The 12,401-nt window shown below is 51.6% G+C and overlaps 1 protein-coding gene across 4 annotated transcripts in view; it reads right to left on the bottom strand.

Moving 5' to 3' along the window:
- LOC126568888 (pseudouridylate synthase RPUSD2-like) overlaps window positions 1–12,057 on the bottom strand; it is a 152,552-nt gene extending 140,495 nt beyond the window's left edge. For all 4 annotated transcript variants that reach the window (XR_007607775.1, XM_050225563.1, XM_050225565.1 and 1 more), the window contains exon 1: window positions 11,904–12,057. The gene's annotated coding sequence lies outside the window, so the exon portion shown is untranslated. The remainder of the gene's footprint in view (window positions 1–11,903) is intronic.
- Between the last annotated feature and the right edge of the window lie 344 nt (window positions 12,058–12,401).

Genomic DNA, 12,401 nt, shown 5'->3' with positions numbered 1-12,401 from the left:
GTGCCCGTCGGTCGGTGGACACCGATGGGTCAAGGACAATGGGGAAGCTTTGATGCTTTCTGCTGGCAAACAACAAATCGCCGGGAAAGCGAAAAAGAAGCTCATCCCGAGAGATGGTGGCCGCTCTTTCTATTCATCGTCGAATGAGCTGATACGTAGCGTGTAGAGTGTGGCACAAATGGCTGCGCCGAACTTGTTTTCTTTTAATTAATGTTCAAACCTCGCTCTCTACTCAAGAAACCTCCAAAGCGAAAGCATTCTCCCAACCAAGAAAGGGAATCTCTCAGCGGAACACTCACTTTTCCCACTGGAAATGCAATCTCCATCTGGTGTCTGGGGTGGGACCGGGGAATCTGACCTCATTTAGCACCACTTTAACCACCGCTGTTGTTGTTGGTGGTGCTGTGTCGAGATCTGGATTTCATTTTTTTAAGCTAGCAAACGGTGGCAAACGCAACAGAACAACAAGTACTGCCACTTGAAGCAGTGGTTCTGCAGCACTGTGCGGTCTCTCCTGGGATTCCGATGCATCTTCACGATGCGCCTTTTGTCAATGTCGCCGCATCTTCTCGTCAAAAGCTGCACTAATTAAATGTTCTGCGGTCCACGAGGACTGACGTGTAAACTCGGTCAAAAGGATGCTTTTGTTGGCACTGACTACCCCTGAACCATTTGAAGATCTTCTATAGAAACACAGATTATTATGGTATGGGGAGGATCTCCCTGGTTACAACGCGACTTGGATGCGAAAGCTCAACACCTTGCTTTTGCTGGCATGCACGAATGAACACGGATTCAGTCAGCAACGTGGTGGAATTTCTCAGAAATATTGTGTTTTAAGATGCTTCCGAGAGTTTCACTGTAAGCACCATTGAATCATCACCATTTCAGCGCTGTTTAACACATTCTGGATGGTGTATTTCTGGGTTGGTAACGTATACATGCCCCGGTGATGACGACAACGAGGAAATGGCGTTGCAAGACCACGATCATGATGAGGGCAGTCGCGACTAAATGAAACCGACGTCGAAGTGATGACCCTCAGGCGCACCAGAAAACTGAATTAATGGCTCAGCACAAGCTAAATTAGTCAAAGTTGGTACCAGGGAACTGTTCTTTAAAAACCGTTCATCGTTAGCCCAGACTGATTCTTGCTTTTCTCGTGTTCTCGTTCGTTTCGTTCGTTTGCTTGAATTTGATATTCTACATAACTTATGACCTTGGCCGTTCGGCCGCGACCCTAGCATATGATAGGGGCGGACCACACGAGCCACGGACCCAGTGGAGCGTCGCGAAGATGAACGACGTGGTGCCGTCTCGCGGGTTAATTGCTGCGCGCGAGTTCCGTCGGAAGGCGAGAAGGAACCACAACAAACAGCGTACAATCGACCCCGAGTCGCACTGCTTTACCGTGTGCTTGTGTTTATCTACACAGCGGATTGAGAGAAGTTTGGGACCTCTGGCCACCCCCCTCTCTCTCTCTCTCTCTCTCTCTCTCTCTCTCTCTAAACCAACTACCGCACCGCACACTGGCCTTGACAGACATCGGAAATAGCTCTATCGCGGTGATGCGTTAATCGTGGACTACGGGCAACGATATGCTGCGCCAGCTAAAACCATAAAAAAGGTTTTTGCGCCAGAACACGACCCGCGCAGTGATTTCGTTTTATCGAAAGAAATAAAACACAATACAAAACAAAAAACACACTAACCATTCCTCGCGGAGCGCAAGGATTGACTCTTACAAACCGAGAAACTCGATGGGGATCGCGCGAAATCCGCCTCACCAGGATTAAGTCCTCACACACCGGCCGCCGAACAGACCGAAAAGGTATTCGGCTCTGTCTTGCGGAAAGGGAGCCCGAGAGAGAGGGAGGGGACCAAAACAAACGAAACGCAATAAAATCCGAAACGAATTCACCGGGAATCCCACGAGCACCGCCACCGCGATTGCTGGTGCGCCAGTACCATCATTGCCAAAAATATCTTCTTACGCCAAACAGCAGAAGCAGCAGAGGTAGGAAAGGGAGACAAAAGGAGCGCCACCACCAGCAGGACAAGCTCCGCGAGATGGTTGGTTCCCTGCGAAACGACACCAGATTAGCAAGCTCTTAGCTGCTGCTTCTGTTGCTGCTGCGTCTGGTGCGTGGCGTTAGGAAGGACTTCCTACTTCATCTCTCTTTGTCTCTCTGTCTCTCAGTCTCGCCAAACTTCGTGGCTGGCTTGCAGGATAAACTTCACCGTTGAAGGAGCGAGCACCTGTTCCGCTTCTCCCAGTTCGGTGTTGCTCCGCGCGCAGGATTTATGCCGACAACGCAAATGATGTACGAAACAAGTTGCTGTTCGTCTTCACCTCGCCACCATTGCCACCACCAGGAGGACAGATTGTGGATCCTGTCCAGATAGCTGCTGCCATGGGAAAAGCCACATTGTTGCGTTGGTCTCCCTCCCCGGGTCTAATCGTCCCTGCGAAACTGAGGGCCAGGGCCGAGGTCATCGTTTCCCCGCGCCGTTTGTTATATCCGCAAGATGGAGAAGCTGGCAAATTCTTCAAGATAAACGATGCAATAAAGAAGGATGGTCAGGAATTAAGGTGATGTTGGTATTTCTTCTTCCCTTTTCATTCTTTCCGTCTCCGTGTCCGGCTGCTCCGGTGCCCACTACTACCAGGCATCACAGTCACTCCACAGAACCTGGAGCAATAAATACATTTTTGGCTCCACCACGATGACCGACCGACGAGCGACGCACGATGCTGTCGCTCAGACTCGGACTCTCTGGCTCGTCTCCATATCAAAGCTAAAACGGCTCTAGACAGTGAGTGAGCTTCAACGAACGGAGGAGGGATGGTAGAAGGGTGGTGGGGGGGACATCTAATATTTTATTGCACGAGGACACACCGGCCAGCGAGCAGTAGTAGCTAGGAGTCTCGTTCCGTTGATGAATTCCCGCGCGTGTGTGAGCTCACCGTGGCAGAGAATCCGAGAGATCAGTCATAAAACCCGAAACTCACTCTTGTTTGTCAGGGAGGGGCCATCAGACGAGCGCGACGACACGACAAAACAAGGAAAACATATTCCAGTAGCTGCACCTCTTTGCTGGCCACGAGGAGATCCACGGTGACCCCTTGGGGAGCTATAGCCAAGTTTGCATCAAAGTCACCTCTGTTCGGTTCGTTTTGTTCATCACCTTTTGGTCACGGTACGGGCCGAAACGGTACTGGCTTACATTAAAGCTGGCTGGACAAACAGTGTAGAGAGAGTAGTCTGTCAAAACACGGGCGCACCGCGACCTCGGTCTTTCTAATCTAGCGCGGCGAAAGTACGGCATTCCACGCGGCAAAAAAAGCTCTCCCGTGATGTCTGCGTACGAAGCAACGAATCGAAAGGAAGGCCGCCATCAGTTTCGGCGTTCCACCAGACCAGACCAGACCAGACCCGGCACATTCATTCGCGCGGCGTAGAAGGGTAGAAAAGTGAACGGATTCCGGGGCTCCGGTCCAGATCGGGGTGGTTAGGGAGACGCAAACCGGGAGAAGCTTGCATAACGCGAGGCCGCGCGAGCGCCTACGGAATCGCGAACCCCATTCCCTGGTTGGTGGCGCGTGGAGTACGCGTCATCACAAGCATTGCCACATATTCGGATCCGTGGTCTCGTTACGACTTCGATTCGGAAGTGCCCTTTGCTGGGGAAGGCAGAAAAGTAAGCGACCGGAACGTGAGGCCAAGCCACCGCGGCACACAGTGGCGCTTGTTCATCAGAGCAGGCCATTTATCAACGAAGGATTAGTGGCAGAAAACGAGAACGAAGAGAAACACTCGCGCGGTGAGCATGGTTTCCGGTTAAGCTTAAGAGACCAAAGATTGGAGACTCTGATGGCTGGTAGCGAGCGGGTATGTCAACTGCTTACCCACACGCTGCACTTGTACTCGCTAATCTCTGCTCATCAGTTACAGCGAAAGCAGCGGATAGATGGCCGCAAAAGGAAGTAATCGCCGATGAAGAATACTCTGAGCGTAGCGGAACTCAAGACATGAGGTTTGAAAAACGAAATCGATTTGGTTGTCTGTTGCTGGTGATCAATCTGAATTCCAAGTCAAAATCTAACTCCAAACTAGTACTCAAATGTGTTCCCCCGGCGTCGGAAGGAATCAATTTCAGAAAACAAAACTATCAGACACGAGGATAAGACGAAGATGATGTCGAGCTCAAGCACCGTGGCCTCGGCCATCGTATCGATTCCAAATCGACTCCGAACCAGCATGCAAGTTCAGCTACTCAGACATCGAAAGCTACTAGGGCGGGCTCGGGAGAGCGCCAGGTCCGTTTGTTGACATTCGCCACACGTTCCCGGGCTGTGCTAGTCGCACTCTGCTCTGCTCTACTGCACAGCTCACCGATTATAGACCCGCCTCCAGGGACCGGATGTGCAGGAAATCGAAAACTCGAAACCTATCCCCCCTTTCCGGGCTCACTCCTCTTTCCATCTCTTCGCACTTGATCGACAACCTCGGTGACGACGACGACGACGAGACGGTGCGGGGCCTCGCCTCGAGGCCTAACGGTGACTCCAATTTATCGATGGAACCGTTTCGATTGCATATTTCGGTTGCAGCTAGCTTCAAATCAAAGAAAACAAATCTCGAACACAGCGATCGAAAACGATTTTTTCCCGTTTTTTTTTTTACCCCCGTTACAGAGACCGGATCTTGTGCACCGCAGGGCTCCTGAGGGCTCTTACAGCAGCAAAGCAAAGTGGCGGCACTACGATAGTGCGAATAGAGGGGGTCTGTTCGGTGTGCCTCATATCGTTCCGTGCATAAGTCCTTCCTTGACACGGAATGCTACTTTCAAAAGGATATTGAAGTTTGAAGAGCGCTACAGGAGCGCTCGAGGGGATGTGGAATGTGTCGATTTGCTGCCAGCCACCTTGAAGTGTTCCCCTCTCGTGTTCCCTTTTATGCGCAGGTTGTTTGCGGAATGTACGATGATTTGCATTCCGATTCCGGGGTTCCGCAACATATTTCATGCGCTGTGCGAACGATTGCTTCAAAAGGGAAGATGAACGGGAAGTGGCAGTGGATGTGTGCGAAACATCGAATCGAATTCGCCGCATCATCGTGCGTAATGGCGGAAGATGTACGCGCGAGCGCCCTCGAAACGTGTCAATTAACACGATTACACGGAGCAGCATGCGGTCCAGCAAAAGGCGGCTCCCGATGAACAATTCAATATCTTGATGCCGATTCGAGAAGCATAAACGAGGAGGGCACACTTGTACTGTTGCACAAGTAAAGCCCCTGAGAGGCGCAACAGTTCATGTGCGATCGACAGCGAAAGACACACCATCGTTCATCATCGTTATTGTTCCATTATTTCAATTCATAATTGCTCACGTCATGCATGATCATGCATCATCGAGCTCGTCTCCGCCCCCCTTTACGTTCTCATCATCGAACCACTTAACAATCAACAGCGTGTAACCGAATAGACGAGTAGAACGGCGGCGTTTTCGTCGGTGACGAAATCTACTGCCCCACAGAGAAGGGGAGAAAGAAGACACAATGGGTCTGTTAAGGGGGTGCTCCCGGGGTACGGAACATACGGAAAAATATGTAACAAGCCCTCCCACGCAGCATACTCGCGCGTTATGCTCATAAATTTAATGAGACATAAATCAGCGACTCCAGAGAGTGCGAGCGCTAGCGCAATTCGTCGCAATTTGGCCACTCTCGAACGGCCATCCATTTGCATGACTTTTAATCGAAATATGACCACATTCATCACCCACGTGGGGGGGAGTGAAGGCACATGAAGCATAAAGAATGCCACCGGAACACGAAAGCTTCACTCTTTTGTCATCCGCTGAATCCGCTCCGTGGCTGCAATCGACACGGCCAGTCCGCCGGTTAAATAGTTATCACCCCCCCATTATGATAAATGTGATCGCTGGTGACGCTCGCTTACAGCAACGTTTTGTAACGTTTTTTTCGTTTTCTGTTTCTCTTCCCCGCAGATCAATCTCCAAACCGCTTATAGGGCAACTCGGCCATGGTACGCGCCTTTGTCCGAGCGCGCCGTCAGCAGCTGCTGCATCTTGAACTGGTCGCGTGACAGCAGCCCGTGATGCACCGAAACCGGTAATCGAAGGACGGACCAGCGAAAAGGGAAAGAAAAGGCGCCGAAAAAAAAGCACACCCTTTATCATTAATTATCGCTGCGTTGCGTCTTCGAAAGCTGATGTCGCATCCACGCGTTCCCTTTTCGGGTTCCCCTTAAGAGAGGTCCCCAGAAAAAAGGTCGAGCTTTGGAGTTATGAAATTCTCGACCGACGACGACGAAAACAACAACGACGGTGAGCTTAAGGCAGACACTCTGCTACTTTCCCTTTTTTGTGGCCCAGCCATCGAACTTTGATTGAACGGATTTTATTCCGTACAACCAGCTGGCCCTTCCACAAACTGGCCGTATCTATCGGGTCAGGGTGGTGGTGACATGGCGACACCGCGCGAGCATCGCGTCGATCGCTTTACGCCGTCGTGCGCTTGCTGGAGCACCCATTCTCCATCTCACGCTTCGTCGTCGTCGTCGTCGTGGATGTGTTTCGATACATTCGGTCCATCCGGAGGCCTTTTCTGAAGTTTAGCGTTGGAAGGGCTTAGGGACAGCGCCGCGAGCTAGTTTATAACCAATTTCCATCTGACTCACGGCTGATTGGCCTGGGGTTTTTTATGATTTCTCCCCTAAATCTCGACGTTTCCATGTTTCGTTTGTCTTTCGTTTCGTCTTCGTATGCAACGTGATCGTTCCGTGATGCTGCTGCGCTGCTGGCCCCGTTTTCTCGATGCATCGAGCGCAGCGAGCCTCATAACTTAACTTGCGGCTAGACACCGCACCCTTTCAACGGAGCTTTCCCTTTCGATCCAGAAAACATTCGACGAGCTGGGCCACGGAATAAAAACCAATACGGTGCACGCGATCAGTCGCACGCCATAATGATGATCCTCTTCTCTCTCTTTCTCTCTCTCTCTATCTCTCTAGGAAGCTCCATGAGATAGCGGGAATTTTTCGCGAATTTTCCCCTTTCTTTTCTATGGCATCTCGCGCAACATGTGCCTCCGACTGGAGGCTGCGAAACAATACACGAGGCGGCGACGGCGTCGATTGCGTATCGCGATTATGGATCGTTCTGTAACGCTGTGAGAATATGGGCTGGGAATCGGCCGGCCACACTCCGGGAAAACTCAGAACATCAAACGTGCGCTTTTCACGATTCCCGGGGGCGGGGTTTACTCCCACGGAGCAAGAGAAAGGTGCGTCGCGTCGTCCCAAAAGTCATTAGATAAGCGACCCCATGCGAACCGTGCGCACGGATGATTGGTTTAGCTCACCTCGAGCCTCACCTCGCATCCATTCTCCACCACCTTACTTCACCGCTCGCGCGTTCACGCGTTTATTCGTAATCGTGCACCCGCGGGTCATCCCAAGCGGCATCAGCGGTATGACATCATCGCCCGGCAGCTGGCTGTTGCTGCTGTTACCTTCAAGCATATCTTCAAGGTCACCTCACCTCAAATCTCATCTCAGCTCAGCTCGCAGCCGCTTTTTGTGCGCCCCTCACGAAACCCAATCAGCACGAAACCATCCGCAGATTAGCTCACGTCTAATGCGCCTAAAAACATCGATCTTCTATCGACAGACGGGACGAGCCGGAGAGGGCTGGCCAGAGGTTTGTAACGAAAGGCTCCAACCCCCACGAAGGTCAATGCTTTTGCACAACACACAGACACAGACGGACAGATTCTGGTCTCGCGAGAAGCCCCCCTGATGTCGTGATGTTTCGAATGATCCCAGGTTCTTGCGCACATTCGCGCTCATCAATAACATATTTTGCGCCTTGACAGCCCATATTTTGTGGCTGATGCGCCCGGTGCGTGATTAGCGCGGATTTATCTCGCCTCATCTGACGGAGGATGAACGGATGCAGCAACAAAAACTCGTTCCAATCTTTTATCTATACATATATTTTTAAGTTAGCACCGGATTGAAGACGACGACGACATCGTTCCATTTGTATTCGCGTTTATTTATGTTGAGGTAATCATAAGGCCCATTCTTTAGCCGTTTGTTCGAATTCCAATGTCTCGGATAGCACGCACCGCGATGCCGTCGCTACCGGTTCTCCGTCCAGAGAGGTCAAAGCTAACAAGCCAAACGGCTATTAATCTCGGTTCCAAGCAATAGGTTATGCTGTTGCTCGGTGTGCTCGCGTTGCAACAGCGTACGGGGAGGGGCGCATCTGCACCTCGCCTACCTAGTTTTTCGTGATTTTCGTCTTCCAAACCACAACAATAACAACACCGAGGGTAGTGATCGAAGACGAGCTGAAAAGTATGGCCACCAAAAAAAAAACAGAGCAACCAGAGAGAGTCCAGAGAGTGCGCGAACGGCTTGCGTAAGAAAGCACTTTTGAGAGATGGGGTTCAGTTGCGAATGACGATGGAAAGGCCACCGTACGCACCCATCTAATACACGAACGAGAGTAAGAGTCATGCCCGTAAAGAAGCTCGCCAGTGAGCGAAACAACAACCGCTTCGACGTCACAAAGTGCTGCTGGAGTGTAAATAGAAAATTCCAAAATATTCAAACACCGACCAAGCATCGCGGCGCAACCGAAACCGAAAGAAGGGAAATGCCGCGCCAGTAGCTAGCAACAACGAACGAGATCCATCAACAGCACAGCAGCAGCCGCAGAAGCAGCGTGTTGCATGTAACAGCGCAGATGCCCCTTTTCCTCACTCGCGCCCCACATTCTGTTTGGTCAAACATTTAACATCAATTATCCAAATGCAACTGTGCACATGCGGGGTGCGAGACGGTCTCGCGGGCACGATGTTTCACTTTGAAGCTTTCTGTGCTCGAACGAATACTCGCGGTCCATGCTGAGGCTGCTGGCTATCTGCTAAATCATCATCAAACCCTCTTCTCTCTTTCTCTGTCTCTCTTTCTAGGGCGACGCCTCTTTGCGCCGACGACCAAAACAACACCTTCGCGCGCCGTTACGCGCGGTCTAAGCGGTCCAAGCGGTTACGCTTGGCCGAGGCGACGAGGCGAGAGCTGGCGAACCTCTGGAGAGATTGCTGACATTTTTTCGAAGCCCAATAATAGACGTCCATGTAGCTCCAGTGCTCCAGGCCGCGGTCGATCGATCAAAAACACGGCAACAGCAACAGCAACGGCAACAAAAACCAAACACCAACAAAGCGAACGAACGAACTTTCGCTAGTTGCACGCGTAGCCACCGCCAACACCTCGTGCGATCTCTACGACACCACCTCCTTTGCTGAATTAGGTGTTAGATGATGGCCAGAGGCGGTGGCGGCGTTGCGCACTTTGTAATGAAACGCGAATCGCACGCGGCGCTTTCTCCGTAACAAACTCGGACTAACACTCCGGGCCAGTCCAGTCACCTTCCACTTTTTGATGCCAAGATGCAAAGATCGAGCGATCCGCTGACCTGTGAAGAAGTGGACCCAGTTCCAATGGTGAAGAATTTCACCCTTTTTTCGCGCTTCATTTACGGTTTATAGGGAAAAGTCAACAAAAGCCCCGTCACGAACTCTTCCAAGCGCCAAAATGGCCATTAGATTTGCAGCTTTTTGACCGTCCACTGATGCATAATCCCCGGGAAAGAATAATTTGTACCGGAACAGCATCTAAATACCGGCACCGGAACGGAAAGACCTGAAACACCTCGTGTCGTCACCTTAATCCTTCCATTTTGGTACGCTCTGTTGGCAACGGAAAATGTGGCCACGAAAGAACCACGGAAAGAATTAAAGCACCACAACACAGAGTCCGTTGCCCGATAAGCAACGGCATCCGGTTTGCAACGAGCGCGTTCTTACACAATCCCCTCAAGGACTCGTTACCTTTGATCATGCTGTGGCCAGTGCAGACTCGGGGGGAGAGAGCCAAGAACACGCGACATCCATTATGTAACGCCTTTTTTCCGCGTGATGCAACACAGAAAAAAATGGAAAAGAAAACTCGGCCCATGGCCAAGTGCCGCTAGTGACGCATATACTGGCGCTAAATGTCAATCTCCGAGGCCCTAACTTCCCTCCGATTTTCACTTTCACCACCATCAGCTTGGGACCGATGACGCTCTAAAACGATCTAAATCAAACATCACGCCGCTACCGGCGATGCCACTGATTGGTCGTGATGGCAAGACGCTTTCCGGTTTACATAAACACGGCCCGTGCTTTGAAGAGGAAACTCCCCGAAAATGGGGGATCCGTGTTCGATTATCGAAGAGTTGGCCACAGTTTTTGGCCACAGTTCATCGGCGGGAACCACGTGCCCGTGCTCGCCATTGCGTACGTTCGCGACGCAACGTTTCGTTTGAAGTCAAATTTGGTGGAAAGCCACGACGCCCCGGAACCTTCGCGAAAGGACAAGAACCACGGTATTGCTAGCCTTCCAAAGAGTGGAACCGTTCGGAACACTAGCTCCAAGGGGGGACCGGTTGAATGTAGGGAAATTGAAAAGAAAAGGGAGAAGGGAAGAGAGCGGATTGTAATGGAACGTTTGATTACTTTTTGTCGAGCGAAACTGCGGGGCTGCAATGACTGCAATGTTGGATGGCGACTGCAACGAGGACCAGGAACTGCAGGACTGCCTTGGTGATGGCGGCCACTACGACGAACCACGGAGCTTGCAAGGCCACACTCGGTGCTGCTGAACGGCGATGCAGTCACTCTGCAGGTACAGCGGGCAGCGCTTGCTGCACACGATTGTTATTTACGCTCCACACTCGTGTTTCACGCTCCTTTCTCTGACTTCCTCCGAGAACGAGCACACCGCCACACGGCCACAAGGAACACAGGAATTAGAATGTAAAGGGAACGGAACAGCGCTCCACGCTACGACACCTTCCCTTCTGCTGCTCTTGTTACTGTGTGCCCGAGGGCTTCTGGTGCCGGCAAACGATCACAACACAATATCACAATCCACGCACTCGGCGAGGCGAGCGTGCGGTGCTCGTCGATTGCATACCAGCACCAAGACCACCAGGGATGACTTTTCTAGCACTTTTGCACAATCCGCAGTCGCGTCGCTTGCCGGTTCGACGGAGATGGAACAACAGAAACTACTTTCACTCACGACAGACCGCATTCGATCGAACTCCGACGACAAATTCCGTTCTAACTGTTAGTGCATCACGGGATAGTGCACTCTTCCGAAGGTCCTCGACCGAAGAACACGTGGAAAAGGGGAAGAATTTTCCTTCATTTGTCTCTGGTGCTGGCGTTTTTTGAGGCCTTTTTTGGAGGTGTTTGGACCAGCAACTGATCGGCGTGCGATCGCGCGATGTTTTTCCTCCACCACGGAGTTTTTCTATTGCGTAAAACGGAAAGCGGTGATGGTGTTGTTGTGTAACGACCACCAGGCGACTAAGACGTGGCCAGCAAAGTTTGGCAGTTGTAACCGGCGGCCATTAGCCCCCACCTCGCGTATGACGAATTGATTGGCGCGAAATGATGATCGTTTAGCAACAACAACAAGAGAGAAAAAAAACTCGAGCAAAGAAAAAGGTGGAAAACTCAAAGATGAAGTTGCCTGAAACTTTAATGAATGGACAACCGGGACGACGAGCGAACCGAGAGAACACGTGGACAGCGTTCACAGACAGAAACGCACACTCATTATCTTCGAGTCACAGATTCCCATCATTCACCGGCGTTCCGGGTTTTCTCATATCACCACGCAACCACGCGGCCGCAGACCTAACGCGCGCCAATACTTTTGGGGCATTTTTCTAAATTTATGCTATCCCCCAGCTCCCCCAGCTGGGGGGAAGGCCACTACAACGCACACATGCTGCCCTTACAACATACATTTTTTTTTTATTTTGGTGATAAACGACACGTTGAGAACAAACACACGGAACGGACCGACCGAGAAGAACCAGAACGGGGTGAGAGGAGTGAGAGAAAGATCCAAACCGATCGAAAAATTCCGATTCCGACAAGAAGAACTATACCGGGAAGCTCGTGCTGCGGGACTGAAGACACTTTTCCCGAGATCGTCGCGACCAACCCCAAGTAAGCAAGAAGGCGAACCCATCATCCAGCGGTCGGAGTCGTCCGAGTCGTCGTCGTTTCGTGATCGCTCGTGTCCGCGAGGCCACATGGCGGGCAAGCGCGCGCGCGCCTCCATCAGCAGCTTCGGGTGTTTATCGGGCCTCGTGGCCACTCAGGAACAGCGCGGTGGGTTCCACGGTGGCGTCTGGTGAGAGCTTCGCGAACACGATCATCAGACACCCCTTTTTTGTAGGGGGTTGCAAACGGGGGGGGGGGGATGCTGAGAGCGAAGGGTGTGCGTACCGATGTTCG

This window comes from Anopheles aquasalis, chromosome 2 (genome assembly GCF_943734665.1).
Source record: "Anopheles aquasalis chromosome 2, idAnoAquaMG_Q_19, whole genome shotgun sequence".
Classification (NCBI taxonomy): Eukaryota; Metazoa; Arthropoda; class Insecta; order Diptera; family Culicidae; genus Anopheles; species Anopheles aquasalis.
This window is presented reverse-complemented; position numbering and strand designations above follow the sequence as displayed.